The sequence below is a fragment of the Schistocerca serialis genome, chromosome 1, assembly GCF_023864345.2.
Source record: "Schistocerca serialis cubense isolate TAMUIC-IGC-003099 chromosome 1, iqSchSeri2.2, whole genome shotgun sequence".
In the NCBI taxonomy this organism is placed as follows: Eukaryota; Metazoa; Arthropoda; class Insecta; order Orthoptera; family Acrididae; genus Schistocerca; species Schistocerca serialis.
The window spans coordinates 119,306,802-119,324,895 of NC_064638.1; positions in this window are offsets into that span (position 1 = coordinate 119,306,802).

Below are 18,094 nucleotides of genomic sequence, written 5' to 3' on the forward strand. Positions count from 1 at the left end.
GTAGTATCAATTAGCATGTTGTCCGTGTGTAGGATGGAGAAGGTGCACAATCTATCTGTGTTTGTCTGAGGGCCGATTGTGATGGCCTGGAGGCTCGGCATGAGCGTTTCCGTAACTTTTTAGGTGTTCGTGGAGTGCTGTGGTGCATGTCTTCGAAACATAGCGAAACCAAGGAGAAACCACATCCAGACGTCATGGGGTTGGGCAGCCGCCCCTCATTACAAATGTCAGACTTCGTAGGCTGGACAGACTGATAAACGAGGACAGGCAGCGAACTGTGGTGGAGCTAACAACAAACTTTAATTATGGTCAGAGTACAAGTGTGTCAGAACACACAGTGCACTGAGCACTCCTAACAATGGGCCTCCACAGCTGATGACCCATGCATGTGCCAATGTTAACACCACAACATCGGAAAGTAAGACTGAAAGGGAATTGTGTCCATAAGCACAGTGACAGAGAGTTGCATGATCTGATGAGTTCTGATACCTTCATCATCATGCTGATGAGAGGGCACGAATCTGTCTTCTGCCAAAGGAACAGCCCCTTAACACCTGTACTTGAGATGGAAACAAGGTGGCGGCAGCTCCATTATGTTCACATTGAAGCATTAGTTGAAGAATGTCATCCCTTTTTATGTATGAAATATTTCAGAGCATTTTCCTTGTATGAATGTGTGCTTTCTTATTAAATAAATATTTCAAGTTGTTTATGAAAAATGCAATAAAACGTGTATGAACAGTAAACTCAACAATATAAGAGAAATCATCAATGGTTGCAACGAATTAGAGGAATTTTATTTTCATACAGCAAATGGAATCTCCCCACTTCTCTTGTATCCATTGGACTCCCCACACGTATTTTGTGTAAGTATCTCTGCAGTAGATATATATTTGGTTTATAATTAAATATGTTAAAAACGATTTACATATTTATTATCACTTATAGGTAAAAGTTCTCCATGCAATTGTTCATTTGTTCATGAATTATGATTTTGTAATATTCGTTTCAGAATAGCCAGCCAGAACCATGAGCCTAGCACATCATGGCAAGGAGACACAATATGCTGTACACAATTCGTGTTAAGCCATTGTTTTCATTCTGCCATAAGCAGCACATGTCTCTGAAATTATTTGCAGATCATTTAACAGTGACTTGAGATTATTTTGATCAAGCATAAATTACGTGTGATCTGGCCACTGTCTTCAGATTGTGATTCGGCTACTCTCGTTTCTGTCAAATACAAGCCCCACAGAAGTAATGGTGGTGTTAAATTATAATGGCTATTAAATGGTAAAAAGTTCAGGAGTCAAATTTATACAGAAATCATTGCATTCTTTTCAGATGCATGTGAGATGTAGTAGGAACAATTTTCACCACCATCAACTATGACCATTGCTCCATTGATCAGTGACAAAGGAACTAAATTTTTTTAGCAATATGACTTTTACAAATTTCGCTTCTTTATTCAAATATGGAGAGTAAAAAAAGTACATTTCCCTTCTTGTCAACAAGGCAAATTGAACTGTGAGCTCATTGGTAATTAACTGTGTGCCCACAATGATGGGAAAGGAATTTGTGTGGTGTAGCTGTAAAAGATCTTGGACTCTCATATCGTTTCTGCCTAACAATAACAGTAAAATCAGATATGGAAAGAACTTTAAACTGTTGGCCTATAAAAGATGTTTATCAGAAATCCAAAAGCAAGAACTAGCAAACCAAAGGTGGACTGAAGTACATAGAGAAACTAATCTTTATGGGAAATTCTCTCAGTTTCAGCATTATTTAAAAAGAACTTTCAAAAATGGTTCAAATGGCTCTGAGCTCTATGGGACTTAACTCCTGAGGTCATCAGTCCCCTAGAACTTAGAACTACTTAAACCTAACTAACCTAAGTACATCACACACATCCAAGCCTGAGGCAGGACCTTAACGGTCCTGCGACCTTAACGGTCCCGCGGTTCCAGACTGTAGCGCCTAGAACTGCTCCGACACACTTGCCGGCAAAATGAACTTTGAAAATATATTTCCAAAGCTCCCCATTTCAGTTGTAACATCTCACCAAAACATATATTAGAAAACCATCCCAGATCCTGAAGTGCATCTATTCTGTTTAGTTTTTCAATTTATTGATAAGGTAGGCAATTGCTTTTATAGTATCAATAGTACATTTGACTTGGAATCAGGAAGATACAAATCAAGAAAAACAATCCTAGAAAAAAGAGTCATAGTGCGCCAGAGTTCTGACACATTGAGTTCTGACACATTGAGGGTCGAACTGAAACAGGTGATAGTAGGTCCACAAGTTATTAAATAGACAGGGGGAAACAGTGTTCAGATTTAGATATTCATTATATTATGTTCATATACTGCATAACAACAACATACCTAATAGCAATTGTTCAAACCGGCGACCATCAGACTCAGTGCATGTATTGCAATGGTGCATTAAGTTCTGCTGCACTCTCCCAAAGATACCAGGTGTCTGTATCTGGAACAGGTAGTGGGTGATAAACAGCATACCCTCGATCACCAAACAGATATGCTGTACACAATTTAGCTCAGAACACATGTGGCACATAGACATCACTATTCCTGGTGTCAGCCATAAATTGCATCAGATAGCTTGTGATGTGTCCATGGTGAGGTGTTTTATTGTGTACAGTGTGCGATGTACAGTCAAAGATGGAACATTACTCGTCATGAGAATTGGCACACACGGATTTACTGTGTGATGCAGAAGAAAGTAGCACTCTTAAAGCAGCACCAGTGTACAGAGAACACTTTCCCAGCAGTTGTCATCCTAAGCAAAAGAAGTTCATCCTTGTGGATACCAACTTTCGAGAGATGCGCTCGTTCATGCCACAAAGAGTCAGTCAAGCTTCATGCTGAAGACATGTAAAAACATCAGTCTTTAAGGAGATGATGTTGGATTATGTGGCCAACCATCCAGCAATAAACATCCATCAACTTCCCCGTGAACTGTACACTTTGAATGATACAGTGTGGGGAGCATTGGCGGAACAGGTACTACACCCCTATCACAAAGACTATGTGCAAGCACTGGGACCAACATATTTTGAGGCCTGCGTTCTCTTCTGTCAATGCATTATCCACTGCAGTGCTGCAGAGCCGTACTTTGTACAGTTCGAATTGTTCATGGATGAGGCCTAATTCACCCATGATAGCGTTTTCAACAGCCATGTCTGGAGTGAAGACAATCCAAATGCCATTGACGTCAGTGACCATCAGCAACGATTCTCTGTTAACATGTGGATGGACATTGTTCAAGATCATCTAGTAGGACCTGGCTCCCTGTTTGACTGGTACATTATACCTGGCGATGCTACGAGACACGCTACCACAGTACTTCAAGGCTCTACCCCTTTTTATCTGAGAAAGGATGTGGTTTCAACACAACGATGCACCAGCCTACTTAGCTGTTAATGGCCATGAGCACCTGCACAACACGTACCCTCATCTTTGGATTGTAAGAGCAGATCACGTCCCATGGCCAGCAGATCGCCATATCTCATACCCCTGGACTTTTTCCTCTGGGACTACATCAAGATATGGGTTAAACTCTTTTATAATAAATGGTCCTAATCTCATATAGATGTTTATTGATTTACTAGTTAACTGTGTAAAAATGTTTATTTTTTTACTGGTTAACTGTATAAAGATGTTTATTTATTTGCTGGTATTGGGACTGTGTAATTTAAAAAAAATTAACATTTGTTATAACCACTGACTTTCCAATGGAAACAACGTAAAATGTTTCAAAACGATTTCAAGACATTGGTGTGTGAAAGCCCTGTAGAAACTAATGAAGATCTGCTGGCTAGAGTACAGGCTCCTTGTACAACAGACACTAGGGTTCTATAGCAGTACAATGAATTACTACATTTCTGAGCATTGTACACTGCCGTGTACAGCTTTTAGGCATATAATGCATATTTAATGGGAGCAAACGAGAATTTAGTTCTGCTCGTTGCCACGCCAGTGCCAAAAATGAATGAAAAAAAAGAAGATTAAAATGTCTGATATCATGATAGACAAATAATAAACGAAATTCGATCATTGATGTGATGTAAAAGGTTTTAGAAAATTCCATGCTTCAAAGATCAATAACTCTTTCAAATGCGTTAATATTCATGAAAAATATCAAATTATCATTTTGATATTACAATGATGGTGGCGTGGACGTATATTTTTATGTAGTGTAATGAATGGAAGGATCTAATGTCATTTAACTGCCTTTCCCTCAACTCCATCAGTTTATATGTACATTGGCATAAACTTTAAGAGTTCTTAGATAAGTTTACCATATCTCTTAGGAGTGGCAGGTACCTGCTAACAGGTCATCAACAAATAATATGACTCTGTCAAGTGCATCAGGTGCTAATACCACATGAAAGTCAGAGATAAATACACTGGAATTTGTGCTTAATCCAAAAGCGATATTATTTGAACTGATAACTTCTGCCAGCAAAGTTAAATCCATTATACATATGTGATTTTTCAGCCAGTAGAATCTGCCAGTATGACTCTCTTCAGTCAATGCTTGGCATCTAGATCCAAATCTACATACTTATTCCACAAGCTACCACATGGTGCGTGGCGAAGAGTAACCTGTAAGACTACTAGTCATTTCCTTTCCTGTTGCACTAGCGAATAGAGGGAGGGAAAAAGACCATCCATACACTTCCATACGAGCCCTACTGTCTCTAATCTTGTATTTATGGTCCTTACGTGAAACGTATGTTGGTGGCTGTTGAGCCGCTCAACAGTCAGCCGCAAATGCTGCTTCTTTAAATCTTCTCAATAATACTCTACTACTTACCTCCAGTGATTCCCATTTGAGTTCCCAGTGTCTATGTAATACTTGCATGTTGTTGCAACCTAACAGTAACAAATCTAGCAGCCCTCCTCTGAATTACTTTTAACTCTTTAATCCCAAACACTCGAACAATACTTGACAATGGGTTGCTCTAGTTTCCTATATGCACTCTACTTTACAGATGAACCTCACTTCCTAAAATTCCCCTAATAAACCAAAGTCGTCATTTTGGCTTTCCTACTATAATCCTTATGTGCACATTTCACTTCACATTGCTTTGCAACGCTATACCTATATATTTAATTGTTGTGATTGTGTCAAGCAGCAAATATTAATGCTTTACTCTAACATTATAGGTTTGTTTTTCCTACTCGTCTGCACTAACTTACCTTTTTCTACATTTAGAGCTAGTTGCCATTCATTGCACCAACTAGTAATTTTGTCCAAGTCATCTTCTATCTACTACAGTCACCTTCCCATACACCACAGCATTATCAGCAAACTGTCTCAGACTCCTGCTTACTCTGTGTGCCAGATCATTATCTATACAGAAAGTACCCCTCCTGATGCCACCTTTGTCTTTGATGAACACTCGCTGTTAAGGACACCAAACATGGCTTTGGGAACCTATTATGTATGCTTGTGCTTTTGCTGATAGTCAACATTGTGACACCATGTTAAATGCTTCATGACAATCTACGAATATGGAATCCCCTGTTGCCCTTCATCCATGGTTCAGAGGATATTAAGTGAGAAAAGGAAAAGTTGAGTTTTGCACAAACAATGTTTTCTAAAACTGTGCAGATTTGTAGAGAGAAGCTTTTCCTTCTCAAGGAAATTTATTATATAAGAACTGAGAATATGTTCAATGATTCTGTGGCAAATCAATGTTAAAGATATTGGTCTGTAATTCTGCAGGTCTGTTCTTTTAATCTACTCATATGCAGGAGTGACCTGCACCCTTTCAGTCGCATGAGACTTTGTGCTGGGCGAGAGATTCACAATAAATGCAAGCGAAGTGAGAGGCAAATGGGATTCCACCAGGACATGGCAACTTATTTGCCTTCAAGTCTTTCAGTAGTTTCTCTACACTAGGGATGCATATTACTATGTCTTGCTATGCTTCACACCATGAAAGCTCTGAATTCTCGCTGCAAGACTTTTCAGCCGAGTTACAACTGGAACCAGCATTTAGCAGTGGGCTTTACTAGGGGCACTTATTGTTTTCAGTAACGCCCCAGAAAATAATTTCTCAGATCGCTTTCACAATTGATGGTTGCTTGACTGAGGGAACATTGTAGGAAGTGTGGAAGGAGAAAATATGTCGAGTTTGCATTCATGTCCACAAAAACAGTGATATAGGTTCTTAGCACCTGCTCTAGTAAAAAGCGCTGTGAAGCACGAAGACAGTAAGAGTCCTGAACTTTCTCACGAATGATGCAGGGACATTTGCCTTAAAATTATTCTCCCATTATTTGCTAGTACTTATGAGCTCACCAAGGAATCATACTTTCACTCCCTGACAAAACTAACTGCATCGCCTTACTAGAGTGATTAAATCCACAATAATGTCATGATGACTTTAGTTTGCCAGCTTAGAGTTCGATCACTGTGTCCCCCTCATCCAACAAATCAGAACCTTGACTTGTGTCAGTGGTCAGACCATCTACAATGAAATTCGTTGCATAACACCGTCACTTCCCTGATTTGATTTGCAGTAAAGTGGGATGTTTGACAGGTTTGGCTTTTGCGCTACATGCTCCAACACTCTTACATCCACTACAGTGAATATCAGTGTATCTTGGTGCTCACTGATACTTTTATACAGACCAGTAGGTACACCGCTTAGCTGCACTCTGGTTTCAAGAATTACCATCATACGGAAGCTACTAATGAGGTTTTACTGGACATAACGCTCCATGTGCTTCTCACATCAGATGTGCTACCAGCATAACTCATTCCACATGCTCACACTATCGTTGTATCTTACCAAATACAGTCTGGATCCGGGCGACCGCTACGGTAGCAAGTTCGAATCCTACCCTGGGCATGGTTGGGTGTGATGTCCATAAGTTAGATAGGTGTAAGTAGTTCTAAGTTCTAGGGGACTGATGACCTCAGATGTTAAATCCCATAATGCTCAGAGCCATTTGAACCATTTACGAAATGCATAGTACGTTGTACACTCCTAGTGTTCTCTGAGACCAGTCTCAATTAATTACTTGAGTTATTGTGAGCAGTGTCAGAGAGGATTTCTATAGTGATGACCTCCTGTTCACAGCTCCTGGACCACAGTTCATATCTGCCATAGTGTCGGTTTTCCCATTGATGGTTCAGTTGGTAACAATTTCGTTTCGATTGCACCTATTGTCACTATCGCGATTTTCGTTACTCTTTTCATTCAGCGGACTATGATTATGCGACCACAAATGGTTACTTGGTCTATTATTACAGTCGTGTGACCAACTGTTGTGGTTCGACTGTGAAGGGATGCATGCTATGTGCAGCCCTAGCATATTTATGAATCAAATCTATGTTCTATGTCACAGACAAGAATGCATTTGCATCTTCGTGTGGCATGTTAATTATTCACGTATTTGAACAGGCAGTTTCTCTTTCTATATGTGAAGACCATCGATGTTCATTATGGCCTTGACCCATTTTTGTTTTATTGGTATATTTCATAAAACAGCTCCTGAGGCTACTTTGGCACTCATTACACTAGTCAGGATTGAATACCTCTTTTTGCAGGTGTTCCTCAATACCTGTTCATCAGTACTTGGTCAGGACGAGCTCTTAAAGTTTTCAGAGATTTGGTAAGGCTTTACAGCATGTGTTGCCCAGAGAGCTGGATCATCCTGCAAAATCCACTGATGAACTTGATCTTTCGATTGTGTTCCAAGAATGACACAAAACCCCCTTGAAAATATGAATAAATACCATAGACTGTATACATTTCTTGCCTTTAATAAATGTGTCAGCCTTTTGGTTGTTGATCATATTCTCCTCCTTTCACATGTCAACAATTAAGGGGTTTGTGCCTAGCCTAAATTATTGGTTATTGCATTAGGACACGGTTCTAAGATCTTGCAGGCTCACAACACAATAATACAATCTGGACCAGACATGATGTCAAAATTGTTGGTATAGTTGTCTGTCTCAGTAACTTGATTTTTCTGAATAATGGCCCGTTTAACTACATTTATCTCTTGATTTTTATGAATAATGGCCAGTTTAACTACAGTTCTCTCTTTAACTTTTGATTCTCACCACTGTTTAAATTCAGAGGTCACAGAATCTTTAATTTCCTCAGTATGTTTACTAAGATTTCGCACATGATCAGTGCACAGATTTTTAATTTAACTGAATTGTTCAGTAACATTCTGACTTGCACAGTTATCAATTTCATTTTTTACAAGTTTGGAGCATAGTTAACTCTTCCCCCATAGCTCTTCTTTTGTTTGATAGTATCACTAATTTGTTTATCTCTCTCCATAAGCCTCTTGGCTGTTTCGTCTTTCACAGATTTTTGATGATAATTCTCTCTTGCACTTTGGAAGATTCCTCAGTTTTCATTAATAGTTTTTTCTTTGTCTCATCTTCAGTGGCCAGAACAGTTTTCATAGCTATGTTTAAGGTTTCTAATTTTCTTAACGTATCGTCCATTTGGCCAGCAGAGTGCACTGTGTAATGTGTTTCCCTTGGGATTTCGTTATGTATTAATATTAAAATTAATTACACACACAAATTGATGAACAACTACTAATTTACCAATCTACAAAAAATGATAGTACCAACAATAAAGCTTCTTCTGTTACCAATTGTCACATAATGGCTACCGATTGGCACAAAAAAAAATGTATAGTGCTTCTTCCTCTACAGGTCTAGTGTACAAAATATTTAATCTTGTAAATGGCTATCAACAGCAGGAATGAAATCTGAAAATTTAAAAAGATTCTGCGCACAAATAGTTGAAAATCTGCCACTGTTCTGTGCAGTGGTCCGACAGTTAATAAAATGAATATCATGATGTTTTACGTTTCAGTGATGAAAGCCATCGTTATCATCTGAATCGCCATGGAATTTTTCTTTCTCTCGCTGTGCTTTGTATAATTCCTTTCTCTCAATTGCATTTGTAGTTACAGGTTTTTGTTGCATATAACAGAGAAAGATGCGTGTATTATTAATACACAGTAATTGAGATCTGTCACAGTCACCTACGTAACCTCTGTTTTATATGCAGTGAATTTAAACATACTTTTAAAAATAAAATAAAAATAATAATGAGCTATATAGCTTAGTTGTCTTCAAAAGATATAATCAAATCTCAACTGTGTTACTACTGCAGATACAGATACAGATCCAAACAACCTACAAGGATAAAGAATCTCATTAGAATAAATTACCTATTTGCTCTTGCAGCTGCTTTGTCAGTTAATATGCGGAATGTCACACAATCTATAAAAATAATCTTTCAACAGAAAACGTCTCTCTGCAGAAAGCTAACGCAGGAGGGACACACAACTGCCATATTTAGGGTGTGTGACACACCTGTGCAGTAATTTATTTTACACCCCCAGTTCCTAAACTTCAGTATTACTATTCATTTATGGACTACCAACAATAAAGCTGTGCAGTTATTAACTTCAGTTCTAAATTTTACTGAAATATTTAAATAAAATATAAAAAAAGCACATGTGCATAATACATATTCAAAAACAATACAATGACTACTGCAGCTCAATATGCCCTTTAACTTCAGTTGCCAAAGGAACGGTAAACTTGGAAACACTGTATAGCAAAAACACAAAGAAAATTATTACAATTTAATACCCTACACCAATGTGAAATGTGAAATTTAGCCATTCCCAAAAGCATGATGCAATAGCATTTAACTGACCTTTTCCAAATTACAGCGAACTTAGAGAAATGTCTTCCTCCTCACTTCTGCGAATTCGTTTATCATCTGCTGAAAATACAGGCCGACTGTCATACCTGATCCTATGGCTACTACCCCAAGATTGACCAGTCGTTCTTGATTTTCTTTTGTCTGTAGGTAGTTCTTAAACTGTTTTAAAACAGAAAAGGACCTTTGAGCTGAACATTTTGTTGCTGGAGTACAGATGTAAATCTTGAGGGCTGTGTACACATCTGGATAGGGGTCATCAATTTTTTTTAAACAACACTCTACAGAGAAATGAAAGAGAGGACACATTGTCACCATCTTCTTTCGTCATATGCAGCTTTTAAAACGTATACATTCTTCAACAAAGTAGTGTTCTATGTCAGATTTATAGATGGCTCTACAGCATCATAAATTTGGAGAGCTCCTTGTTCAGTGATATTTCAGAGAAATGTAGACATTGACTCTCTTCTGTAATTCATCCTGAAGAGTTTGTACAATCTTAGAATACGACATTTTCATTTTTCTCAAAATACCAACATGATGTGATGTTCTTTCCTTCTTCAGAACATTTGTGTTCGTCTTCTGACTCAGATGATTCATCAAAGAATCTCTTGTGTTTCGTTTTTAGATTCTCAGCAGCTGGAGGAGGTAGAACTGATTCTGAATTCCTGATCTCCATAAGTTTCTTTTCAGCTGAATCCTTGTGAATTGAAAAAGCTGTTTGAAGGTCAGCTAAAAACATTGTAAGAGAGTCATACAATTCAACAGATGCAGATATATCTGCATCCTCACCTTTCAGTTTTTTCATTGGTTTACCAAACTGTTGCAGAATGCAGCCCCACACTGAAGTCATGAAAGCTACTCAATACTCCTTTACTTTTTAAGAAAACTGTACCAATCTAGTTTTCTGAAATTGTTCTTAAAGTAGAAAACACAACTTAAATCTGTATTAAATTTCTTACAAGCATTCTCACGTGCATACCACCCCCATTAGACAATGACTTCAGTGTCATACTTGCAAAATCAAACAATGTTTCCAGGATGTTCCATCTGCCTACAGAATCTGCAAAAAAATTGTTCAAACCTTGAATTAACTCAAAGAAATGTATTGCAGTTGTGCATCATTGTGCAGCTCGTGAACTAACTAGATTCAGTGAGGAAGCTAAACATGGAACGAAGAAAATTAGGGAGTTTCGGTTCTTCAGTCTTACTTGCAAGCCTGAATATGCGCCAGACATGTTGGCTGCATTATCATATGACTGACCGCTACAGTTGTCAAATTTCAGTCCATGTCTTTGTAAAAAATTCGAAACTGTTTCAGAAAGCTTCTCCTCAGTGTGACCTGATCTTTTTATAAAGCACAAGAATCTTTCAGCTGAGAGCCCATCTTCCCTTATGTATCTAATTATTATACTTAACTAGTCATTATGGTATACATCCAGCACTGAATATGTTGTTGTTGTCGTGGTCTTAAGTCCAGAGACTGGTTTCATGCAGCTCTCCATGCTACTCTGTCCTTTACAAGCTTCTTCATCTCCCAGTACCTGCTGTACTATTGCAACCTACATCCTTCTGAATCTGTTTAGTGTATTCATATATTGGTCTCCCTCTACTATTTTTACCCTCCACGCTGCCCTTCAATACTAAACTAATGATCCCTTGATGTCTCAGAATATGCCCTACCAACCGATCCGTTCTTCTAGTCAAATTGTGCCACAAAACTCCTCTACTCTCCAATTCTATTCAAAACCTCCTCATTAATTATGTGTTCTACCCATCTAATCTTCAGCATTCTTCTGTAACATCACATTTCGAAAGCTTGTATTCTCTTCTTGCCTAAACTATTTTTCGTCCACTTTTCACTTCCATACAAGGCTACAATCCATAGAAATACTTTCAGAAATGGCTTCCTGACACTTAATTCTATACTCGATGTCAACAAATTTCTCTTCTTCAGAAACGCTTTCCTTGCCATGTCCAGTCTACATTTTATATCCTCTGTACTTCGACCATCATCTGTTATTTTGCTCCCCAAATAGCAAAACTCATTTACTACTTTAAGCATCTCATTTCCTACTCTAATTCCTGCACTCCCGCCCGATTTAATTCGACTACATTCCATTATCCTCGTTTTGCTTTTGTTGATGTTCATCTTATATCCTCCTTTCAAGACACCGTCCATTCCGTTCAGCTGTTCTTCCAGGTCCTTTGCTGTCTCTGACAGAATTACAATGTCATCGGCGAACCTCAAAGTTTTTATTTCTTCTCCATGGATTTTAATACCTACTCCGAATTTTTCTTTTGTTTCCCTTACTGCTTGCTCAATATACAGATTGAATAACATTGGGGATAGGCTACAACCCTGTCTCACTCCCTTCCCAACCACTGCTTCCCTTTCATGCCCCTCGACTCTTATAACTGCCATCTGGTTTCTGTACAAATTGTAAATAACCTGTCGTTCCCAGTATTTTACCCCTGCCACCATCAGAATTTGAAAGAGAGTATTCCAGTCAACGTTGTCAAAAGCTTTGTCTAAGTCTACAAATGCTAGAAATGTAGGTTTGCCTTTCCTTAATCTTTCTTCTAAGATAAGTCGTAGGGTGGGTATTGCCTCACATGTTCCAACATTTATAATGGAATTCAAAATGATCTTCCCCGAGGTCAGCTTCGACTAGTTTTTCCATTCGTCTGTAAAGAATTCGCGTTAGAATTTTGCAGCTGTGGCTTATTAAACTGATAGTTCGGTAACTTTCACATATGTCAACACCTGCATTCTTTGTTATTGGAATTATTATATTCTTCTTGATGTCTGAGGGTATTTCACCTGTCTCATACATCTTGCTCACTAGATGGTAGGGTTTTGTGACGCCTGGCTCTCCCAAGGCTGTCAGTATTTCTAATGGAATGTTGTCTATTCCTAGGGCCTTGTTTCGACTTAGGTCTTTTAGTGCTCTGTCAAACTCTTCACACAGTATCATATATCCTATTTCATCTTCATCTACATTCTCTTCCATTTCTATAATATTGTCCTCAAGAACATCGCCCTTGTATAGACCCTCTATATACTCCTTCCACCTTTCTTCTTTCCCTTATTTGCTTAGAACTGGGTTTCCATCTGAGCTCTTGATATTCATGCAAGTGCTTCTCTTTTCTCCAAAGGTCTCTTTAATTTTCCTGTAGGTAGTATCTATCTTACCCCTAGTGATATGCGCCTCTACATCCTTACATTTGTCCATTTGTCCACTATCCATCCCTGCTTAGCCATTTTGGACTTCCTTTCGATCTCATTTTTGAGACATTTGTATTCCTTTTTGGCTGCTTCATTTACTGCATTTATATATTTCTCCTTTCATCAATTAAATTCAATATCTCTTCTGTTACCCAAGGATTTGTATTAGCCCTCGTCTTTTTACCTACTTGACCAGTACTAAGATTCTTGGGTCACTGACATCTCCACAAAATTATTATATCTTCTGGTGACAAGTATGAAATAAATTCTTTTTCGTGGATACCAAATCTTGAGACATTGTTAGCCAAAAAGGAATCATACTCCACAGTTAATTTCAGAAACATCATGAAATTGCCATTTTTCACAGAGCCAAACACCATTTTGTCTCCATGAAACGATAGGCTCGTAGAAGCTAACTTCTTTATTGGTGAAACTACTCTTTTTAGTACATTTCTCCATTATGTCATTTCATGTTCATACTGGATGAGCAAGTGTTTGCCAATTCTATTCATTTTATTTCCTCTGTTTTTCAGTTTTAAAAAGCAGTCTTTGTGAAAGGTAGAAGGTTTCTGTTCAGCTATCCAGTCACTGAAACTAGAAGTTGTGCACTGGGATCCACCACCGAACAATTTACAGCATGCACAGAACATGATCCTTGGCTAGGAGAATATACAATATATTCACACTTTACAACTTCCTCATTCACGAAAACCCTTTGAAGCAATAATTTTTACTTTAAAATCGTTGAGCTCAATGACGTATCACAATGAGGCAATAGAAAAATTAGCACTTTCATTCTGATCAGCACTACTTTTAACTATATAGTCCAATGTCTGATCATTGTTTTCCCAATAAAATGGGCCATTACTGGGAACAGGAAAAATCTCTGTTTTAAAGTGTGTGGAGCCTAGCCATTCTTCCAGAACTCTGAAAGTTAGAACATATGCATTCTGTTTATGGTTTAGAACTCAAATTTCATCTGCCTTACAGAGCTAGACTGTTCATTATTACTGTTTTAATTTGGAACTTCACTTTTACCACTAAAATATGAATCCTATCGCGGTATTTTGTCTTAAATTTTACTATCCTTCAGTCTTATTTCTACAGCTTTCTTTCGATATGTAGCACCACTTAACCTAGTGTGGCCATCCATATCGCCACAGTGAAATGAAAAAAAAAGTAATCTTCTGTGCAGAATGTTGGAAACTGACCATGCAGTGGACTTTGTACTATCCAGCCTAATGTGGCTGAAGGTCAAGCTGAAAAAAAAAGAAACGGATAGGCCTCAGTTTTCCAAATTATCTCTTTCGACCTCAGCAGTACAAAACACCTTTTTTATACCAAAACCCGATTTTATTAGCATTTTCTGACTTCCAAAATCGCTAAAACTTTTCGTTTGTCATCCATTTCAGACTCTTTAATTAAAACAGAAAGGACCACATAAAATAACAACTTAACAATGCACTCACCTTGACCAGCTGATATGCAACTGCCGAAACAAAGACGCAGGGTTGCCAAGAGGGCTGCTCTCGATGTGTGTTCATTGTTAATTGTGTGCGTTTCTATGCATCATTTTTGAAACGTTGTTCCATTCATTTATTCAGTATTGTAACTATGACTCTAGATGCATTAGAAGCACCAAAGACGTATAACACATTTTGAAAGACAATGCAGCGTTGTAGCCACCGCCTGCTTGCTAAAGCTTTGGAAAAGTACAGTATACACAACAAATTAATCCTCGTTTTATTACAGAGAAGTATTATTATGATATTAGTTAAGTAGGTCAGATAGTCGACACACTGAACAGTCACGAGTCCGATAGTCGAGAGTCAACTGTACTTTGGTTATAACAAATGCAACAGAATCAACATCACTATGACCAGTTAGTACTCGAATTATATACTTTGTGGAGAACAATGTGAAACATTGTGTTGTGTACAATGGCTACATAACCACGAATGGATGAATTGAACACATGCCACATGCAAGATGTCGTAAGCTACGTGATTATGTGGAGAGTAAGGGTAGGCCCTACAGAGAACGGCTTGCCCATGCACTCAACAATGCTCTGTTGGCCACTGCAGACGGCAGGATGCAGCGATCCAGTTGTCGAATGGCGCTCATTGAGAACGAGACAGCTGCTGTCCAGTAAACATGAGTAGCAGCTCTCATGACGATCAACTGTGCCTTTATTTCCACGGCTTCTAGGGAACATAGAAGATGAAAGTGTGAAATAACACTACACAACAAGTTGACAGGGGATTTATCTTTGAAAGGAACTGTAATCTTGTGAAGACTGTTTCTTCAGTTACTTTCGAATGTCTCATGAACAACTGAAAACGTTATACAATGTGAGTTAACCAAAAATCTCAAAAATTGAAATGGACTAGAGAACTCAGGGAAGTACATTATTTATGATGTTAATTGATTCTTCTGTCGCTGCTTGGTAGAACATTTCTTATGATAGAACATTATTTATGGTATAAATAATTTATTTCACTTAATTATTTACTGTAAGTATATATTTTCAGAAATAGTAATAATCATGAAACATGGAACTATATAAATAAAATATAAACTGAAAAATATTGTCAATACTGTGTACCAACAAGCGTGAGGTACAGGTCAATCGTCAGTCATCTAAACTGAAACAAATTTTTACCTTCTCATACATTCTTCTGTCGCTAGAGAAGTCATTGTAAGATTCCCCTGGTTCCAAAATTGCAATGATCACTTCATTTTACAATGTAGTATGATCATTATATTGTGACACCAAGTGATAAGTGACACTAGGACTGAAGGGGATAGGTGTGGTGGTGTATCATTGTTTAATCTCTCAAGCTGAATCTCTTCAAATACTGTGCCAACTGTATTTTTAAATTAGTTTGTATTTGAGGTAGAAATGTCTTGAACGAGTGTGCATCACTCAAAAATAAGGTACCATTTGATCCAGCCCATGCTTCTCTCTACTGTTACTCTCTCTGGTGTGTTGATAATTTGTGACTGTAGGTGCATCTTCATTTATTTCGTTTTGGCCTTTTAGCCTGATGAACTGACATTATGGATTCAACTATGCTTCTTCCTCTCAATCCCCATCATCAGGAAATGGTTCTTCTGACTCTTCAAGATTTGATGATGTATGAGGTGGTGGCAGTGTATCAGGAAGAAACTGCAAATGACCTGTCTGTGCCAATTCTGATACTTCTTGACTGGACCTGTGACTCCATTATAAATTTTAGGTATTTGCTGTATGGGTTTGCAGATTCTTCTGTTTTGCTCAAACGATCTCACTTTCCAATCAAGCTGTATGCAAATTATTTTATTTCATATGATCCATTATTACTAACAACTAGTACCTTTTTTCCGGATATTTGGCCACTGGTGATTCACACCACATCATTGCTTTTTTTTAATTCCATCTCCAGTTTAATCAAATATGTTTCTCAAGAACTGTACAACGTTTGATGAACACTGTATTTACCTCAGCCAGAAAAGGAAATCTACATGAAAATTGAGATGGGACTAATGGGATGGTTACAGTTTCCTAATTGCACTGACAGGATACATGGGAAGCATGTTAGACTGAAGTATCCTAAAAACAGTCGCTCAAATTATTTTCGTTACAAAATCTTGTTTTCAACTTTCCTGCTTACAGTTATGGATGATGATTACAAATCCATGGTGATTGATGAAGGCAGCCATGGCAGACACTGTGACAGCACAAGTTTTGAAAACTTGGCATTTTTCCAAGAAAATGTGTTCTGACCGAAACTATTGCCAGGCATAAATATGCCCATCCCTCACGTGGTGACAGATGGTAAAGGGCTTAAATTAAAAACCTATATGGTGACCCCTTCCTCCAAATTAGCAGGCTTGGAAGACACTTCGAAAGCAGTTTTCAATAAACAAATATGCAGGGGCCATCATATGGTGACAAATACCTTCAGTATACTTGCTCAAGAGGATGAGTCTTTTTAAGGCCAGCAGACGTACAATCGATACTGCAGAAGCTGTTGTCAAAGCAGCATATTTGTAGCTTAAATTGCCCTACAGGGGCACTACTTGGTTGTGCAAGAACACTATTACCGTACTGTACACTACAATATGCGTATGGTACTATATCATGCAACTGCATGTTTATTTATGAACACAGAAAACATCTATTTGATGTAAACTTGCGTCAGTTTTCTTCCTTGTTGTCATCTTTTTCATCACACTTTTATAATCACACAGTCTTGTAAACTCACAAAACCACTGGGAGAGTGGTGTGCTGACCACATGCCCCTCCATATCCACATCCAGTGGCGACTGTGGGCTGAGGATAACATGACAGTCGGTCGGTACCATTGTGCCTTCATGGTATGTTCGGATGGAATTTAGTTTCGTTTTTATAATCACAGTGTCGTATATTGTGCAAAAATACATTTGCATGCATCAGCCCTGTCAGTCTTTCTGTTTCTGCCACTGTGTTGCACACACTTGCCCGCCACATACTTTGTAGAAAATCGCAACCCGCCAAATGCACGCCGCTGGCAAGGGCGGTCTAGCACGAGCGCCCTCCTCCTATCTGACTGGGATGGCGCCGTAGCGTAATGTGTAGCACGTAGACCACTGTGAGTTCCCATGCATTTTGCGCGCGCTCTGTTTGACAGAGCCTTAATCCACCTGTACATGGAAGAATTGTGCAGATGGTCTAGTAGTAAAATACAAATTTCGTGACAGGTAGAAATATTTGTCAATACTTTGCCAATAAATTTATGAATACCTGAATGCTGATGCAATGAGCATTAAAATTATACTTAAAAAATTTTCTCAGAGACAATATTTTGCCACCCTCAAAATTTTGCCCCCATGTGGAGTTGCACATGTTGCTCCTGCCTAAACAGGAATGAGAGGTCTAGCTAATGATTAGCTTCAGTCGTGCCTCACAAATCAGATACAAAGCTTAGAAATAACAAAAATATCAAGTAAGGCTGAAATTTAGTGAAACACACGTCACAGTCAAGATATGTTTATATATAGTTCCTCAGGATTATCATTTAGGATTAACACCGACCGTAATATACATCAATGACTTTGCCAGCAATGTTCGCAATAAAAAAAAAACCTCTTTACTGAT